Raw genomic sequence first — 17,185 nt, forward strand, 5'->3', positions numbered from 1 at the left:
CAAGCAAGACTTCCTTGGAGGGCGAACCCTGTAGCCCCAAGGAAGCCCAAAGCTGAAAAAGGTCATTGTTAGAAACAAATACCTCCTCCGAGGGGGGAGGGGCAGCCGCCTCGCTATGGTAGGCAACAACTTCTCCCTCGCCACGGGATTGGTTAATGACATCAACATTATGGTCTACGCTACCTCTCGCCGGCCTCTCAGAAGAGGCCGCCCAAGTGGGAGCTTCGGAGGAGGAATGGGCGGCGGAAGAAGAAGACTTAGGAATTTCTCTCTTCCGAGAAACCTCGGAAGGAGAAAGATCCCTCTTAGCCTTCTTCTTACGTCGCCGGGCAAACCTCTCCCACTGGGAGATAGACCACTCCCTACACTCAATGCACAAATTCGAACTATCACACCGTTGTCCCCTACACTGGGGGCATAAGGAGTGTGGATCCGTTTCCACGGCCGACATAAAGGTCCCGCAAGGGCGGCCGGGAAGTCCAGGGCAAGTACGCATTGTCAGTAGAGGCCAACTTCAAACACACTGCAAAAGAGAGAAAGCAAAAACAGATTAATATGGCGGTCAAAGCGAGGGAGAGCACAGACACGTCTGTTCTCTTCCCGAGCCAGAGGTAAAGTGGATCTTCACCGGTGTGTGTGAGGGGGGAGGGGTAGCTAGCTACCCCTCCCTACCCCCCGCTAACTAGCGGTGGGGTAGGAAACCCTTGTTAAAACTTTATGGCTCGTCATCGGCTGTCGCCAAAGTAATTACCCCATGTAAATAGCGTTGGTTTGTATTCACTTACGGAACAAATGACAAATTACTTCAAAAACTTGTGATTTGTTCCTAGGCAAAATACAAATCATTGTTCTTTAAATAGGAAGACTGCTTGGTATGGCGGAAGTTCCCCTAGAAGCAAACTAGTTTGTTCTTTTTCTTCCCTGGAAATTTCAGTCTGTCTGGTCCTGTTCGGAAGCAAGGGAGATGACTCCAGCCACTTCCTATCTGTCTTTTATAGGGATGATAAGACTGTACCATGATAAAATTGTACATGGTCAACTCAAGAAGCCCTACCCTCATAAGGGAAATCAATCCAGAATAATACACCAGCTGTATGATGATCAATGGGTTGGTATAAATTCCACCATCCACCCCTTCATTAAGGAGGATGGGGGATACTGTATACTTATTTAGGATTAAAGAATGGAGCTCAGAAAAGTAACTTAACAGCATCAAGTCCGATCCAGCATGTAACATTTCAACTGCTTCGTAAAGGATGAAGAAGAGCCAGTCATCCTACCATTCATTCCAACTTACATCTATACGTTAGCATAGACAAGATGCTTCCTGTCCCATATGAGAGCCCAGCTGGCTACACAGCTACTTGAGCAGCCACTACAGGACCAAACACAAATATGTCAAAGAACTGTATACTACCATAAATAAAAAAACAGTAGAGATGGTTTGGATCTTTCATACCCCAGCCTTCAACACCTGGTCAACTGATGTGTTTCTCTTGAACGTTAAGGTGGGGCCTCTAACCTTAATTTTGTGAGCTCTGGTTGTAGATGGTATCTGGACTCTCTCAGCAGTTGAGGCGTATATTGTATGAATTGTCTCCGGAAGCCAGAAAAAGGATACTGTTTCTTGACACCTCATTCTTGGTCCTGCCAAAGCGACACTGACACTTAGGCCAGAGGTGTCGGGTTCTCTTCGAATAGTAACACAGAGCCCTCATAGGACACAAAAGATCTCTGATCACCACCTGACGCTTCATGTAGAGAGAGGATGGAAAAGGTCTCAAATCCAGGGGTCGTATCCTATGGCAATGAACTCTGGCACAAAACTAAAGGAGACCTCCTTTAATTTCTCAAGTGTTGGTAACTAAATAAGACTAGCAAAAAGACAGTCTTCAGAAGAGTCAGATCTCTGTTTAACGACCTTCTCAAAAGCTCAAAGGGGTTATGCAAAAAAAGGAAAAAAAACCTTGAGGACGAGGGCTATGTCCCACTCCAGGGGCCTCAGGTCCTGGGGGTAGGGAAGAAGCCTAAAGCTCCTCACTAGCATAGACAGCTCCCACAAAGAGGAGAGGTCTATACCTTTGCAGTCATTAGAACATGCTTAAGGTTGAGTAATGGTAGCCTTTGACAGCCGTGACTGAGAGGCGCTTCTCTTGGGGAAGGAAGACGAGAAAAAGCCGAGATCTGCACTAAAGAGTTGCTTTGACCAGAGAAGTATCCCTTCTACAACACCAATTGCAGAAGATGGCCCACTTTCTCTAGAAGTCAGCTGCAGAGGACTGTCACAGGTACCCAAACATCTATTAAGCAGTGTCGCGCAAAAAACCTTTTCCTCGGAGGAGATACTGGATAGCCTCCAACCATGAAGTTCCAACAACTTTACAAACTAGTGGTATGTCTAAAGGTGCAACTGATCAAGGAATGTGGACCATAGGGATAGTTCTCTCAGGACCTCAACTGGAAGAGCTAACAGATAGGGCATGGGGCCATCTAGAAGCCACCAGGGTCATCCTGAGTCTGGGGTTAATCAAACACACACTTGATTATAGGGTAGATCAGGCTGAACAGTGGTGGTCCCATGGGTGTTGGAAGGCATCTCCGAACACAGCCCATGGGTCTGGAATGGGAGAGTAAGATAAAGTGCACTTCCTGTTCAGCAGTCTACAAACAGGTCGGTCCTGGTGAACCCAACAGGGCAACAAGCTTCTCTGGTACTCAAGGATGTAGGGACCACTCTTATCCTACCTGTCCCTGGTAACTGAGTGTGTCTGCTAGTACATCTCTCTTGCTTGGAATGTATTTGGTTGATAATTCTATGGCATGGATTGTCGCCCAGACGTGCATCCACCTTATCAGCTTGCAGAGAGGGTGTGATATTGTGCCCCCTTGCTTGGTGATGTTGATGAGCAACACCACCACAATACTGGTGCTGTTGCTCATCAACACTCTAGAGGGCCTCTTGAAATGCTCTTTGAATGCTCGCAATGCTAGAAAAGGTGCTTACATTTTAAAAACAATGATGTACAGATAAAGTACATTTCTTTTCGTGACCAAACACCAGAAACAACCAGGTTGTTCAGGTCTGCGGCCCACTCCTCGTTTGACACATCTGAGAACAGTTGCATGTCTGGAGGCGGAGAGTCGAGTGGGACTCCTCGGGAGAGGTTTTCCTTGTTAAGCCACCAGGTAAAATTGGACTAGGCCTCCTGTCCTTCCAGAACAGGATGGAGTGGGGACTCCATTTCAGCTGACCAGTGATCCTTTACACACCACTAAAAGGATCTCTGATGGCAGTGCCTGTGTGGAACAAATTTCTCCAGCGAGGAAAGGTGACAGAGAAGACTAAACCAATGCTGAGCTGGTATTTCTGTCTTGAACTGAAACAGTTCCAGAACCTCCTTGAGCTTGCTGATGTGACTGTCTGAAAGCAAAACTCACTGCTGCCGTGTCTATCAGCCTGTACATGTACTTCAACCTCTGCTTGGGTATGAGATTCCATTCCTCCCAGTTTAAATCACAATTTCCATATAGTGACAAAATGCGAGAATCTGATCTAGATCCTGTAGCAACTGCCTCTCTGAGGGGGCCAGGATCAGCCAATCGTCAAGATACAACAGCAGGCGTATCCCTTGCAAATGGGCCCAAGCTGCTACCATAGTGAACACCAGCGTGAACAGCTTGGGAGCTATAGACTGTCAGAAGCACAGTCTTCTATAGCACTGATGCACACGTACTTGTTCTTCAGGTCTACCGAAAGCATGAAGTCTCCCTCTCAGATGGAAAGCAGCACAGACCGTACTTTTTCCATTCTGAACTTTTGCTTGTCAAACAAACTTGTTCAGTGAAGAGAGGTACTTTCCCTAAAATGACAAATTCGTAGATAATTTGATTTTTCCTAACTATACAAACCTTAGCTATTTACATGGGGTAATTACTTCGGCATAGCTGAATGACGAGCCATTAGAATTTTAACGAGGGTTTACTACCCCACCGCTAGTTAGCGGGGGGTAGGGAGGGGTAGCTAGCTACCCCCCCCTCACACACACCAGTGAGTGCTTCACTTTGCTTAGAGGTAGGACTTATCCCGGGGGACAAGGCTAGCGGGCAAATATGTGTAAGTAGCTAAGGTTTGTATAGTTAGGAAAAACACAAATTACTGTATCTACGAATTTGTCACTTGTTCCGTAACTGATATACAAACCACGCTATTTACATGGGGTGACTCAACCCTTAGGAAGGGAGGGAAGTCTCTGCCATACTGGCTTTGGCTTGCCCGGGGACTCCATATTCGAGTGTGTAAGTACTCAAGAAATAAGGAGTCCCTGCTCCTTGCTAGCATGCTGTGAAACTGCTGCGGCCTACATAAGCTGTTGACCTGGAGTTCTTCAGATGGAAATCTAGGCTAGGACTCTCCCAATACCACCTCGTCAGGGTATGGGGACATGACAGTATTACACTTAATACTAGGAACACAAGGGAGCATGGTTTACCTGCAGTGGTTTGAGGTCAGCTGTGCAGAGAACCCAGGATGCTGCTTTTTCCAAGGGAGGAGAGGATGAAGAAAAGAATAAGGGCCAGACAGATCTTTTCATTCACACAGACTAAAACCGGGTAACAATGCCCTCAACCTTCTGCTACTTGTCCATTAAGGAGCCTGAGGTTAGACCAGCTGTTGTGCAGCCACCACAGGGCCAATAGAGAACGTATCGAGCCTCCTGTGTGTCACATTTTGCAGGTAGTGGGCCGTGAAGGTGGTCTGACGCTTCCACACACTAGCTTGTAGGACCTGCGTCACTGAATAATTTTTCTTGAAAGCCAGGGACGTAGCTATGCCCCTGACATCATGCGCTCTAGGGCGACGTGACGGAGAAGGGTCAGGATTCAAGGCCAGATGTATTACCTTGCAAATCCAGGCTGAGATAGTATTCCTGGTGACCCTCCTTTTCGTTTTCCCAGTGCTCACGAACAAGGTTTGCACCTGGAGACGAACTGCAGCTGTTCTTTTAAGATACAATCTCAGACTCCTCACCGGGCACAGTAGGAGATGGTCTGGGTCATCTGTTACAGAACGAAGACTCGAAACCTGGAAAGAGTCGAACCTAGGGTCCGCCACTCCCGGATTCTGAGTCTTGGCAACAAACTCAGGGACGAAGCTGAACATTACCTTCCCCCATCCCTTTGAATGGGCGATTTCGTACGAGAGACCGTGCAGTTCACTGACTCGCTTGGCCGAGGCCAATGCTAGCAGGAAAACCGTCTTCCAGGTAAGGTGGCGATCTGAAGTCTGGCGTAATGGTTCATAGGGAGGTCTCTTCAGAGACCTGAGAACTCAAACCACGTTCCATGGAGGAGGTCTCACTTCCGACTGAGGGCAGGTAAGTTCATAACTTCGTATGAGAAGGGAAAGTTCCAGCGAGGAAGAAATGTCCATTCCTTTAAGCCTGAAGGCAAGACTTAAGGCTGAGGGATAGCCTTTTACTGCCGAGACTGAAAGGCACATTTCCTCCCGCAAATACACGAGGAATTCCGCTATTGCTGGAATAGTGGCATTGAGTGGAGAGATACCCCTACCACGACACCAACCACAGAAGACTCGCCACTTCGCCTGGTAGACCCCTGTGGATGACTTGCGCAGGTGACCAGACATCCTGTTCGCGACTTGTTGTGAAAATCCTCTCTCCTTGAGGAGATGCTGGATAGTCTCCAAGCGTGAAGTCGAAGCGAAGCTACGGCTTTGTGGAAGATGTTGGCGTGTGGTTGTTTGAGTAGCTCGTGACGTGGAGGGAGTTCTCTCGGAACCTCCGTGAGGAGTTGCAGAAGGTCCGGGAACCATTCTGCGTGATGCCACAGCGGAGCTATTAGGGTCATTGATAGATTGACCGATATTCTGGTCTTGTTGAGCACCCTCCTCATCAGACAGAATGGAGGGAAAGGCGTACAAATCGATGTTGTCCCACCATTGTTGGAAGGCATCCGGCCAGAGATCCTTGGGGTCCGGGACTGGGGAGCAGTACAGCGGGAGCTTGAACTTCAGTGCTGTAGCAAACAGATCCACTGTCGGGGAACCCCACAAAGTCAGGACTCTGTTGGCTACTTGAGGATCCAAAGACCACTCGGTACTCACTATATGCGTCGCTCTGCTCAGACTGTCGGCGGGCACATTCCATTTGCCTGGAATGAAGCAAGCCGCTAGTGTGATCGAGTGGACTTCAGACCATCTCAGAATCTCTACTGCAAGATGGGATAGCTTCTCTGAAAAGGTACCTCCCTGCTTGTTGATATAAGCCACCACCGTGGTGTTGTCGCTCATCACCACCACAGAGTGGCCCGCCATGACTTGGTGGAACTTCTGAAGTGCCAGGAACACGGCCTTCATTTCTAGCAGGTTTATGTGAAGGTACTTTTCTGATTCTGACCACAGGCCTGAGGTCCTGTGGTTCAGAACGTGGGACCCCCACCCTTTCTTTGATGCGTCCGAGAACAACATCAAATCCGGGGGAAGGACGAGAAGATCCACTCCCTTTTGTAGGTTCTCGTCTTCCACCCACCACTGGAGGTCTGTCCGTTCCGCATGATCCACAGGGACCAAAGTGTCCGGGGAATCGTGTCCTTGATTCCACCTGGACTTGAGTCGCCACTGGAGAGATCTCATTCTGAGGCGACCGTTGGGAACGAGACGGGCCAGGGAGGAGAGGTAGCCGAGGAGACGCAACCACGTTTGGGCTGGGAGTTCTTCTCGATTGAGGAAAGGCCTCGCGACCTTCCTCAGCCTTGCTATCCTGTCGTCTGATGGGAAGGCTTTGTAGAGATTGGTGTCTATGACCATGCCTAGGTATACCAGTTTCTGAGAGGGCTGCAGAGAGGACCTCTCGAGATTTACCATGATCCCTAGATCCTGGCAAAGTTCGAGGAGCTTGTCTCGGTGGCGAAGAAGGGTTGCCTCCGAGTCCGCTAGGATCAGCCAGTCGTCCAGATAACGAAGGAGACGGATGCCGATCCTGTGAGCCCACGATGATATCATGGTGAACACTCTGGTGAACACCTGAGGGGCTGTGGAGAGACCGAAACACAGCACCTTGAACTGATAGATCTTGTCGTCTAGGCAAAATCTTAAGTACTTCCTTGAAGACGGATGGACTGGGATCTGGAAGTACGCATCCTTCAGGTCCAGTGTACACATGAAGTCTTGTGGTCTCACTGCAGTCTGACCATGTCTGCCGTCTCCATACTGAACGGAGTCTGTTTGACAAACCCGTTCAGGGTTACGCGTCCTTCAGGTCCAGTGTACACATGAAGTCTTGTGATCTCACTGCAAGTCTGACCGTGTCTGCCGTCTCCATACTGAACGGAGTCTGTTTGACAAACCCGTTCAGGGTTGAGAGGTCGATGACTGGTCTCCAGCCTCCAGACGCCTTCTTTACAAGAAAGAGTCGACTGTAGAAGCCTGGGGACCCGTCCACTACCCCTTGGAGAGCGTCCTTCTTCAACATGGTCTGGACTTCTGCCCAAAGGGCTTGCCCTCTTGCCGATCCCATGACAAGAGAGCTCAACGACACTGGATTCGCTGTCAGGGGAGGTAGAGAAGCTGTGAACGGGACGCGATAACCCTGACCGATTACGGAAATCGTCCAGATATCTGCACCGAGTTGCTGCCACCTTGCCGCGCAACTTTCTAGGCATCCCCCCACTGGTGGACATGCAGGGGGACTGCCAACCCTAGCGTTTACGGCCTCGGCTGTTTCCTCTAGGGTTCTTACCTCCCCTGGAGGACTTCTTGCTCCTTCTGCTCTTGGCAGGAAAGGGGTTAGACACCTTCGGCTTTGCTGCTGTCGTCTTCTTTATGTCCTTAGCCGGACGGGGCTGTTGGGCTGCTGGAGGTTTGTGGGGCCTCGATGTCAGGGCCCTATGGATGAGGGAATCCTGGTTGGACTTCCTCCACCTCTCAGCGGTTAGCTCCACGTCCTTAGGCTCAAACAAACTCTTACTGAGCACGGAAGAGTGTCTGAGCCTGCTAACATCCGAACTGGGGACCTTCTGGTGGAATCTCTCAGCCACTGCGTCCCGTCGTTTGAGAATCGTATTGGCCCACAAGCTCGAGACTTGGTGGGCCAGAAACTCGATGGTCCTCGTGCCTGAGAGCAAGAATGTCTCCAGTGCCTTCCTGGTGCTTTCTTTGGACAGGTCCTCAGACCGCACCAGGATGTCCAGAGACCCCAGCCAGATGTCAAGCAACGAAGTTGCCAGCATGGCACACTTCGCCACCTTCTCCTGGCTTAGGTCTCAGTAGCTGAATAGGACACGTGCCGGTTGGAGAGTCTCTCTAGAGGGACTCCCCCGGTGAGTTCTTCCACGGAGTGGTGAATTGGAAGACCCAAACAAGACTCCTCAAGGATCTCAAAGTACCTCCTCTGATGGACTCGTGGAGGAGGGAGGAGCTTGTTACCGGCGCTGGATCTACTGGAGGAGGCAAGCTCAGAGAGCTGGCCCTCAACCTTGTCCCTGGCACTCTTCATCCCCTGAGACCAGGGCAAAGCTGCACTGGCCCTAGAGGGTTTCTGGACGCCATAGACACGGTCCAAGACCGTGTCCTTACCCTCACGAGGAATAATCTCTGGGTCTGGAATCCCGTTGAGGTTCCTCATGAGGGTCAGGACTTGCCAGAACGCGTGTTCTGACTCTTGGTGCTCTCCTCCTGAAGGACTGGCAGCAAAGTCTCCTGTCCCCAGTGGCTCTTCTTGGGGGAACACGTGGACATCCTCGGAAGGTTTAGCTGGCTCCTGTCTGATCCTTGCTGACGATTTGGGGATCGTCTTAAGAGTCCTTCGGTTCCCTCCTGGGAAGGATACAGGACTCGAATAACGAAGGGTGCAGGCTCTTTTCCACCACTGAACGAGAAGACTTCTCAGGGAGAGGAGGAGTTTCCCCCATTGGTGCGATGGGGGAACGGTCCGGCTTGCCCGACTCTCCTGAGGATGGGTAATCCTCATCCGCAGGGGAGGGAGAGAAAGTCTGGGGGGGGGAAGGAGCCTTGCGCAAGGATCTGCGAGGAGACAGGATAGCCCTCGGAGGTGTCTCCACGGAGGGGACTTCTCTCTTCCTCTTCAGGGGGGAGAAAGCCGCCACTGATTTGTGACCCACGTCTGAGAGGACGGGCTTCATAGCCTGCACAAGAGCTCTGACCAGGGTCCCGAACCAGGGCTGCTGGCTGACAGTCGCGCTGTCAGACACTCCCTCTGGAGGGAAGGGGATTGTTTGATCCCTTGGAAGAGTCGACAAACGAGGGTTCGCCTGAAAAGAAGCTGAAACGAGAGAGTCCCTAGACCTGTCCGGGAACCGCCCCTCCTCCGGCGAGCGCACTGTTCTGCGCTTGCGGGGAAGGGTACGAGATGATGACCTGTCCACCTGGCGACGATCGCGCTGGAGGTCGCGCGATGGGCTCTGTCCAGGATCACGCGCGAAAGGATCGCGTGCCATAGGAATCTTACGCTCGCATGGGCGCGGGCGTGAGAGGTTGGTGGAGCGGGCGCGAGGGCGCGGTGGCGGGTAGGCGATGGCGCGCAGGAGATGGCGTAGGTGCGGGGGCGGGCAGGAGATGGCGCCGGCGCGTGGGCGCGGGCCCGCGTAGGAGATGGCGAGGGCGTGTGGTGCGCAGGAGCTGGATTGTGAGGAGGCTGGATACAAGGGCGCGCAGCATCCTGATGCAGAACTGAGGGGCGCGAGAGAGTAGTGGCGCGTGGGCGCGTATCCGGAAGAACCGGGCGAGGGCGCGAGTGCGCAGGTTCAGGATAGCGCGAGGGTGGGTTTGCGCGTTGGAGCGCATGTGGGCGCTGAGCCGTTTAAGCAGGTATATTAACCTGTGGGCGCGCTGGGCGCGCAGGTGTGCGCTGCTGCGATGGGACGCCTTGAGAGAAACTGGAACCTGGCGCGCAACTGGAGCGTCGCGCGCAACTGGAGCGTCGCGCGCGACTGGAGGGGCGCGTGCAGGATTGCGCGGTCTGGAAGGAGACTCCAGGGGTACCTTGGAGCGCCCGTGCGCTAACTTAGGCACCTCCTGGACTGTGCGCTGAGATGTAAAAGCGCGCTGGCGCGTTGGCGAGCGCGTGTGCGCTGTGTCAGGAACTGCGTGCGATGGGCGCGCCTCGCGCCTAACTCCAGAAGGGCACTGTGAGTCCAGAGGTACCTGTGACCGCCTGTGCGCTAACCTAGGAGCCTCTTGGACTGCGTGCGACATGGCAGGAACCGGAGAACGCTGGGGCACAGGTGGGCGCGTGTGCGCAGGTGAGCGCTGGAGCACTGGATCAGGAACTGCTGGCGGGCGCCGGGGCGCAGAAGGATGTGGGCGCGTACGCGCAGGGGAACCCTGGCACGTAACAGGAACAAGGGCGCGCACGCGCGCAGGTGAGCGCTGTGACGCTAAGACTGGAACGGCAGCTTAAGGGCAAGAGGCGCAGATTTGCGCTCAAGTCCCTTATGCCCCGAAGGGACTGGTGCCTGCGCAATGGCAGGTTCAGGTGGCGCGTAAAGCGCATCAGCATCCTCGAAGGGTGACGGCAGCTCAGCAGGTCTGGAGGGAGACTGGTCACAGGGTCCCGAAGGATGACCTTCCTCCGAAGAGGATTGCGAACGATCCCTGGAGAGGTCTAAGGTGGTAGCTGGCAGGATCGGCGAACGGCGAGTCGTCTCCTCCGCAGAGGACTGTGGGAACGACGAGCCGAAGAGGCGCCTCCTAACTCCCTTGTGAGGGGAAGGAAGACCTCTATAGCGAAGGGGAGGATGAGCCTTCCGCCTTATACGCCCATGAAGGGCCGTGGGGTCAGCAAGCTGACCATCGTAGGGCCTCGGAAGAGGAGTCTCTGTGAGTGAAGTCTCCCGCGGGGGGAGAATCACCGGCAGGAGGGACCGTAGGACTTAGTTCCTCCCTCGAAAGATGTTCGGAGGGGGAAACTAAGCCTTCAGCTACCTCAGCAACAGGAACGGGGGTTTGACTAGACCCACGAGATGCCTCCGTCACAACAACGTCAACAACAGACAGAGAATCTATCCCTGCTGTAGTTGGCGATTGTTTGACAGCTACACTAAGTTTGATCATGTCAAACAGGGCTTCCCTGGAGGGCGAACCCTGCAGCCCCAAGGAAGCCCAAAGCTGCAACAAATCATTGTTATTGCCAGATAAATCAATGTTCATATCCTCCTCCGGGGGAGGAGGGGCAGCTGCCTCGCTATGGGAGGAAACTACCTCTCCCGCATCCCGGGATCGGTCAACAGCAATACGGTCTACGCTACCACTCGCCGGCCTCTCGGAAGAGACCGCTCGAGGGGTAGCTTTGGAGGAAGAAAGGGCTACGGAAGAAGTCTTGGAATTTCCTCTCTTCAAAGAAGCCTCTGAAAGAGAAAGATCCCTTTTAGACGTTTTCTTCCGGCGCTGGGCAAACCTCTCCCACTGGGAGGTAGACCACTCCCTACATTTGATACATACATTACCGCTATCACACCGTTGGCCCCTACAATGAGGACACAAGGTGTGGGGATCGGTGTCGACCGCCGACATAAAAGTCCCACAAGGGCGGCCAGGAAGTCCAGGGCACGTACGCATAATCAGTAGAGGCCAACTTCAAACACACTGTGAGGAAGGAAAAGCAAAAACAGATTAATGGCAGTCAAAGCGAGGGAGAGAGCAGACAGGTCTGTTCTCCGCCCGAGCCAAAAGTAAAGTGAAGCACCCACTGGTGTGTGTGGGGGGAGGGGGGGGGGGGGTCGCTAGCGGTGGGGTAGTAAACCCTCGTTAAAATTCTAATGGCTCGTCATTCAGCTACGCCGAAGTAATTACACCATGTAAATAGCGTGGTTTGTATTTCAGTTACAGAACAAACTTGATTTGATATTCAAAGCTCTGGGAGTGGGAGGAAAACCACAACTGCAATATTTTCAAATCCGTCACCAATACTTGTTCAACCCATTAAAGCCCCACCTGCTTCTAAACAAGATTTAGGGGGGGGGGGGGCACTAATACAATAGGACACCACTTTCTCAGGATTCAGGGAAGACTAGGGCTAGATGCTCCAGAGGCCATCCATTCCTTTTTTGGGATTAATGACAGTGGATGGATAAAAAATGTGAGCAAATACAGCACAGTTTCTCCCTATTTTATGTTGCCCTATGTTAGGTAAGGAAAAGAACCAAAAATATAAGCAAATACAGTTTCTTCCTATTTCATGCTGCCCTATGTCAGGTAAGACTAGAAGTGTTCACACATCCTATTTAGGTAGGACAATGTCCAGTTCGGTTTGAATTGGACAGAATATGTTATGGAAGGTTAGATGGGAGGGTCAGGTTACATTAGGTTGGGATGTATCCCTTTAATGCACTATGTGTTAGTTTTCCCCATCTAAAACCCAGCTTCCCTATCACCTATGATGCTGCAGCATAGGTTTAAATGTTCCATATGCCAATTCTGTTTTAAATGTACAGTTTTATAGTATGACGAATGATAAATTCCTCTTAAACCAGTATTATGTTGGCCTACAGTAAAAGATATCAAAATTTGTATCCTACAATTAATTTTACTGGCAAACACATCCTTGGGTTTTCATCTGTTATATACATCTGTTATGTAAAATATATGTAACTGCTAAAATCATCTGTTCCTTTTATAAGCAAAACAACAACAACAACAACAGTAAGAATTGGAATAACAATGCAAGGATGGTTTTGAAAATAAAAAAAAATAATAAACAGCAACGGAGACAATAACAATAAAACCCCAAAATAGAAGAGGGTAAATTTTTAGTTTCAGCCAAATTTGGAAAAATGCAATAAAAATATATTTGTTGCATCAGAAATAGTGTGGTTTCAATGAATTTAACATTTATTTTGACTGCGAACCAACCGATTTAGAGATTTACTATGTATACCCTAGTTCATCCCACCAATTATAGGGGACACCCTTTGGGAACCGGGGTTTTGGGTGGGGGAAGGGGGGGGAGGGTGTTGGGGCATTGAATGATATTTGCAATAAATGAATAATTAATGTTCCAGCACCCCTCCCCCATACCCCTAACTAGGCCTACCGGGGGAGGGGGGTAGGGCCCCCCAGCGACCCCCCCTTAAAGCCACAGTAATTTTCAGGGCACCACAGAACCTAACAAACCCACCTAACCTAACCTAGGGGCCCTGTACCCCTACCGGGGGGGGCTTCGCCCCCCCTGCGACCCCCCCTTATGGCCAAAGTAATTTTCAAGGCACCACAGAACCTAACAAACCCACCTAACCTAACCTAGGGGCCCTGTACCCTTACCGGGGGGGGCTTGGCCCCCCCTGCGACCCCCCCTTAAGGCCACAGTAATTTTCAGGGCACCACAGAACCTAACAAACCCACCTAACCTAACCTAGGGGCCCTGTGCCCCTACCGGGGGGGGCTTCGCCCCCCCTGCGACCCCCCCTTATGGCCACAGTAATTTTCAAGGCACCACAGAACCTAACAAACCCACCTAACCTAACCTAGGGGCCCTGTACCCCTACCGGGGGGGGCTTCGCCCCCCCTGCGACCCCCCTTAAGGCCACAGTAATTTTCAGGGCACCACAGAACCTAACAAACCCACCTAACCTAACCTAGGGGCCCTGTACCCCTACCGGGGGGGGCTTCGCCCCCCCTGCGACCCCCCCTTTAACCAGGGGTAAATTTGAATATATATATTTTGTTAAATCACTTCTTACCTTAAACGAAAGATGACGATGAAGATGTGGAAGGTTGTGGTTGACCCTCTTCTGAATCATCAAGTACTGGAATACGTTCAGATTTGGTACAATACCACACATGTCTATCCTCACGAAAATGTAAAGGCGAATCACATTTACCACACTGGACACTTAAAGGTAATACGGAATGCTCCCTTAGAAAACGATTCACTACTTCAGGAGTTCCATTATAATTCCCATGAAATCGGCCGATCACATCAAAATAGGAATAACGACATATTTCACACAACCGTACCGGAGGATCCATGACAGTAAAATGATGTGTGATGAAAATATAGAAACCGGAACTTTTGAAAACCGAAAACAAACGACAATCACGGGTTTCTCCCATAATGAAATAGGGAAAAAAACAAAAGAGTATCGTTTACAATGTTATATTGCACGAAAAACAGATCCTTGAAACAAGACTGAGAGACCAATGAATCGTCCAATAATAACCCTTGAAAAGAACCCAGTAGTATTTTGATTGGAGGAGCGACATTAGTGGGAGGAGCAAATGCGCATTCAAGTAAATATTGTCACATTACGCAATGGGGCGGAGCCAAGTAAGATGAAAACAGACATACAAACGAACAAGAGCTACCTTGCGTGCCCATGGAAAGATATACACTAAACTTAGAAAAAGTCAAGACCTTCAATTCCTGAAATATTTTTTTTCTCTGTAAGTATGCATTAGCGACAATAATGTATTGAGAAGAAGTGTTTTGTTATCACGTGCTTTACTAGGAAAATATATTAATATAATACATTTCCCAATTTGGTTGAATCCAAAACTTTACCTAGAAGAGACACTTGATTAATGAGACTAAAAGTAGTAATAGTGCAACTTGAACATTTATTTACTTTTTTAAATCACAAATTATTGAAGAAATTGAGAAGCGCAATCATTAATTTATCAAACTAATTTAGTTCTTTGGGTAAAACTACAAGTATTACTCTTGACATCATGGAAACATCCCAAATTACTGTTGATCACAAAATTTTCTTGTACATATGAATTGTAAATAAAACAAAGATTAAATATTTTTCTGGCTTTTGCATTTAATTTTGCCATGCATCCAAATTTAATATCATAGTGGTTAAGAATGCTTATCAACTTGGTATGCAATAAACAACATCCTAAGAATGTCCCTTCATGAGATATCATTGCAGGAGCATTATTCATAGCTATAAACTGGGGTTTATTCTCATGACTATTATGAAAATAGCTGCATGCTTAATCCCTTCTCGCTTTTCACTATAAAAGGTTTACCATTAATGTAGGCCACCATTAACTTGTAATGCACCAAGATGTATTCTCGCAAAGCAATCATTACATATTTTAAGACATCAATGTCCCTACCCCTGAAGACATTTCAATAAACCACCAAGTAGCCTACTGTAAAGTATTTCTGAAAAGGGCTGGATAGCTGAAAAACTATGAGGTCAGGTTAGGTTTTGCTGTGACTTGTTCCCAATGGGGGGTGCTAAGTGTTATAAAGTGAGATATATGCACGATATCCCATTGCAATGTGAAATTGAAAGTTATATGTCATGAGTCCACTCTTTTAAATTACGAAAAATTAAATAAGTTATTGCATATTCTAACCTCGTTTGGCGTATGGCTGAGCAGGTATAGTTTAAGTTGAAAACTTTCTTCATATATCCATAATAAGCAACAGATGACACTACTGCTTATAAGGACACTTAGCAAAAGAAAACTGTATAATTTTCTTTAAAATATCCGGCAAATTTTACCATTCTGATTTTGTTTTGCCATCGCAAACAACTTTCTTTCAATAGAAATTAATGAAAAAAGTGTTTTATTGTCAATTCTGAACGCCAAGTTCACTTATAGCAGTCAAATACGTTCATGTTTTAGATGAATATGTAACAAGCGTATTCCCTGAAATTGAAATTTGACAGTGGTGCATAAAAGATCAGGATATTCTAAATTAGGAAAGAATCATTCATACGTTGTCTATTGATCAGAATTTTCAGTATTAACATTTTTTTCTCTGCATTCACGAAAAATGTAATTGAGGTGCATCGAAAATGTTTAAAGATTTTGTTAACTTTTGTAGAGAAAATTTAATATTCTTCATTAACTCAATCCTACTCTGTAAAATATTCTGATTAAAAATAAAACATTTTTTTTATTTGAAATTGCCCTGCGTTTTTTTCTAACGCTATAAAAAAAACTCCAATCGAAATATAATTCCCTACTGAAACACTTTCATTGTTTTCGTTTTTATTATTCTTTTTCATCTTTAATTTTCCCGTCCTACCAGATCCCATCTTACATTTTCCTTATTCCTCTAATAACTAATTTCTCATACCTTTCATCTCGTATCTTTTTTTCCTGATTTCTTTCATCTTCCTTAAAGGTTACAAGGTTAAAGGTATTCGGTTTCAGTTCCAATTTCACCAGAATAGATACTCACAAGAACGTCAGCTGGGCAAATCCAACCCCCACTATAGTGCCCAACCACAGCAGTGGCCTCCCCAATAAACAGCAGCTCCCGGTCCAGGGCTGGGATCGATCTGCCACCATGCAAATGCTAGGCAAACACGTTACCACTGGGGCTACTACTTAACTCATTTCTCATACCTTTATTGTAACATCTTTTACTTTCCCGATTAATTCCATTTCCCGTTTTCTTTCACCTGCCATATTTTTACCCTTATCACATCTCTTTCCATTCTGCATCTTATACTTTACTGACGTCACATTTTTATTCAGACTTGTTTCCCTTACGAGGTACATGAGTTCATTAGGTTGCCCCTCCCGCCGGTCTCTGCTGCAATGAAAATTCTCTTTCAAAACTAGTGTTATCGGATTATAATTGATTGGATTGGATTGATCAATTTGGACCATATGGCATGTAACGCTGGGGTCAGGGAGGCCTTTCAGAGTAACAGAGCTCTAGTAGAAGCCTTAAGAGTCAGTGTGTAGAGTACACAGCACAAGATTTAAAGGTTTTTAAAAGCCACTCATGAATGGCAGAGACAAGAGACTATGACATTGCCCTATCGAGCAGGACAATGCCCTAGAGACTGGCCATATATACATATGATCATCGACAAAGCCCCTCTCCACGCAAGCTAGGGCCAAGGAGGGCCAGGCAATGGCTGTTGATGACTCAGCCGACAGACCTATAGGCTCCCCAAAATCCCCCATCCTTAGCTCACAAAGATGGTGAGGTTGCAGCGGCCAAAGAAACTAACGAGCTTAAGCGGGACTCGAACCCCAGTCAAAGACGTTATCACATCGGCAAGCACAACTGACAATTGTAATGTATGAAAAGTATAAGTGACATTACTGTTTTCATTTCCGTACTTCTAAAGCTTTGTCCGAGATGATATGAAGAATGGAAACGTAAAATCCCAAAATCATATCCTTTCAATCATTCAAAATCTCCCTTGATTTGCATGAGAGTATTATTTCCCC

The 17,185-nt window shown here is 48.5% G+C and overlaps 1 long non-coding RNA gene across 1 annotated transcript in view; it reads right to left on the reverse strand.

Moving 5' to 3' along the window:
- LOC137629150 (uncharacterized) overlaps window positions 1–15,499 on the reverse strand; it is a 111,211-nt gene extending 95,712 nt beyond the window's left edge. The window contains exon 1 of the long non-coding RNA XR_011041458.1: window positions 15,344–15,499. This is a non-coding gene — a long non-coding RNA (uncharacterized lncRNA). The remainder of the gene's footprint in view (window positions 1–15,343) is intronic.
- Between the last annotated feature and the right edge of the window lie 1,686 nt (window positions 15,500–17,185).

This window comes from Palaemon carinicauda, chromosome 37 (assembly GCF_036898095.1).
Source record: "Palaemon carinicauda isolate YSFRI2023 chromosome 37, ASM3689809v2, whole genome shotgun sequence".
Lineage (NCBI taxonomy): Eukaryota > Metazoa > Arthropoda > Malacostraca > Decapoda > Palaemonidae > Palaemon > Palaemon carinicauda.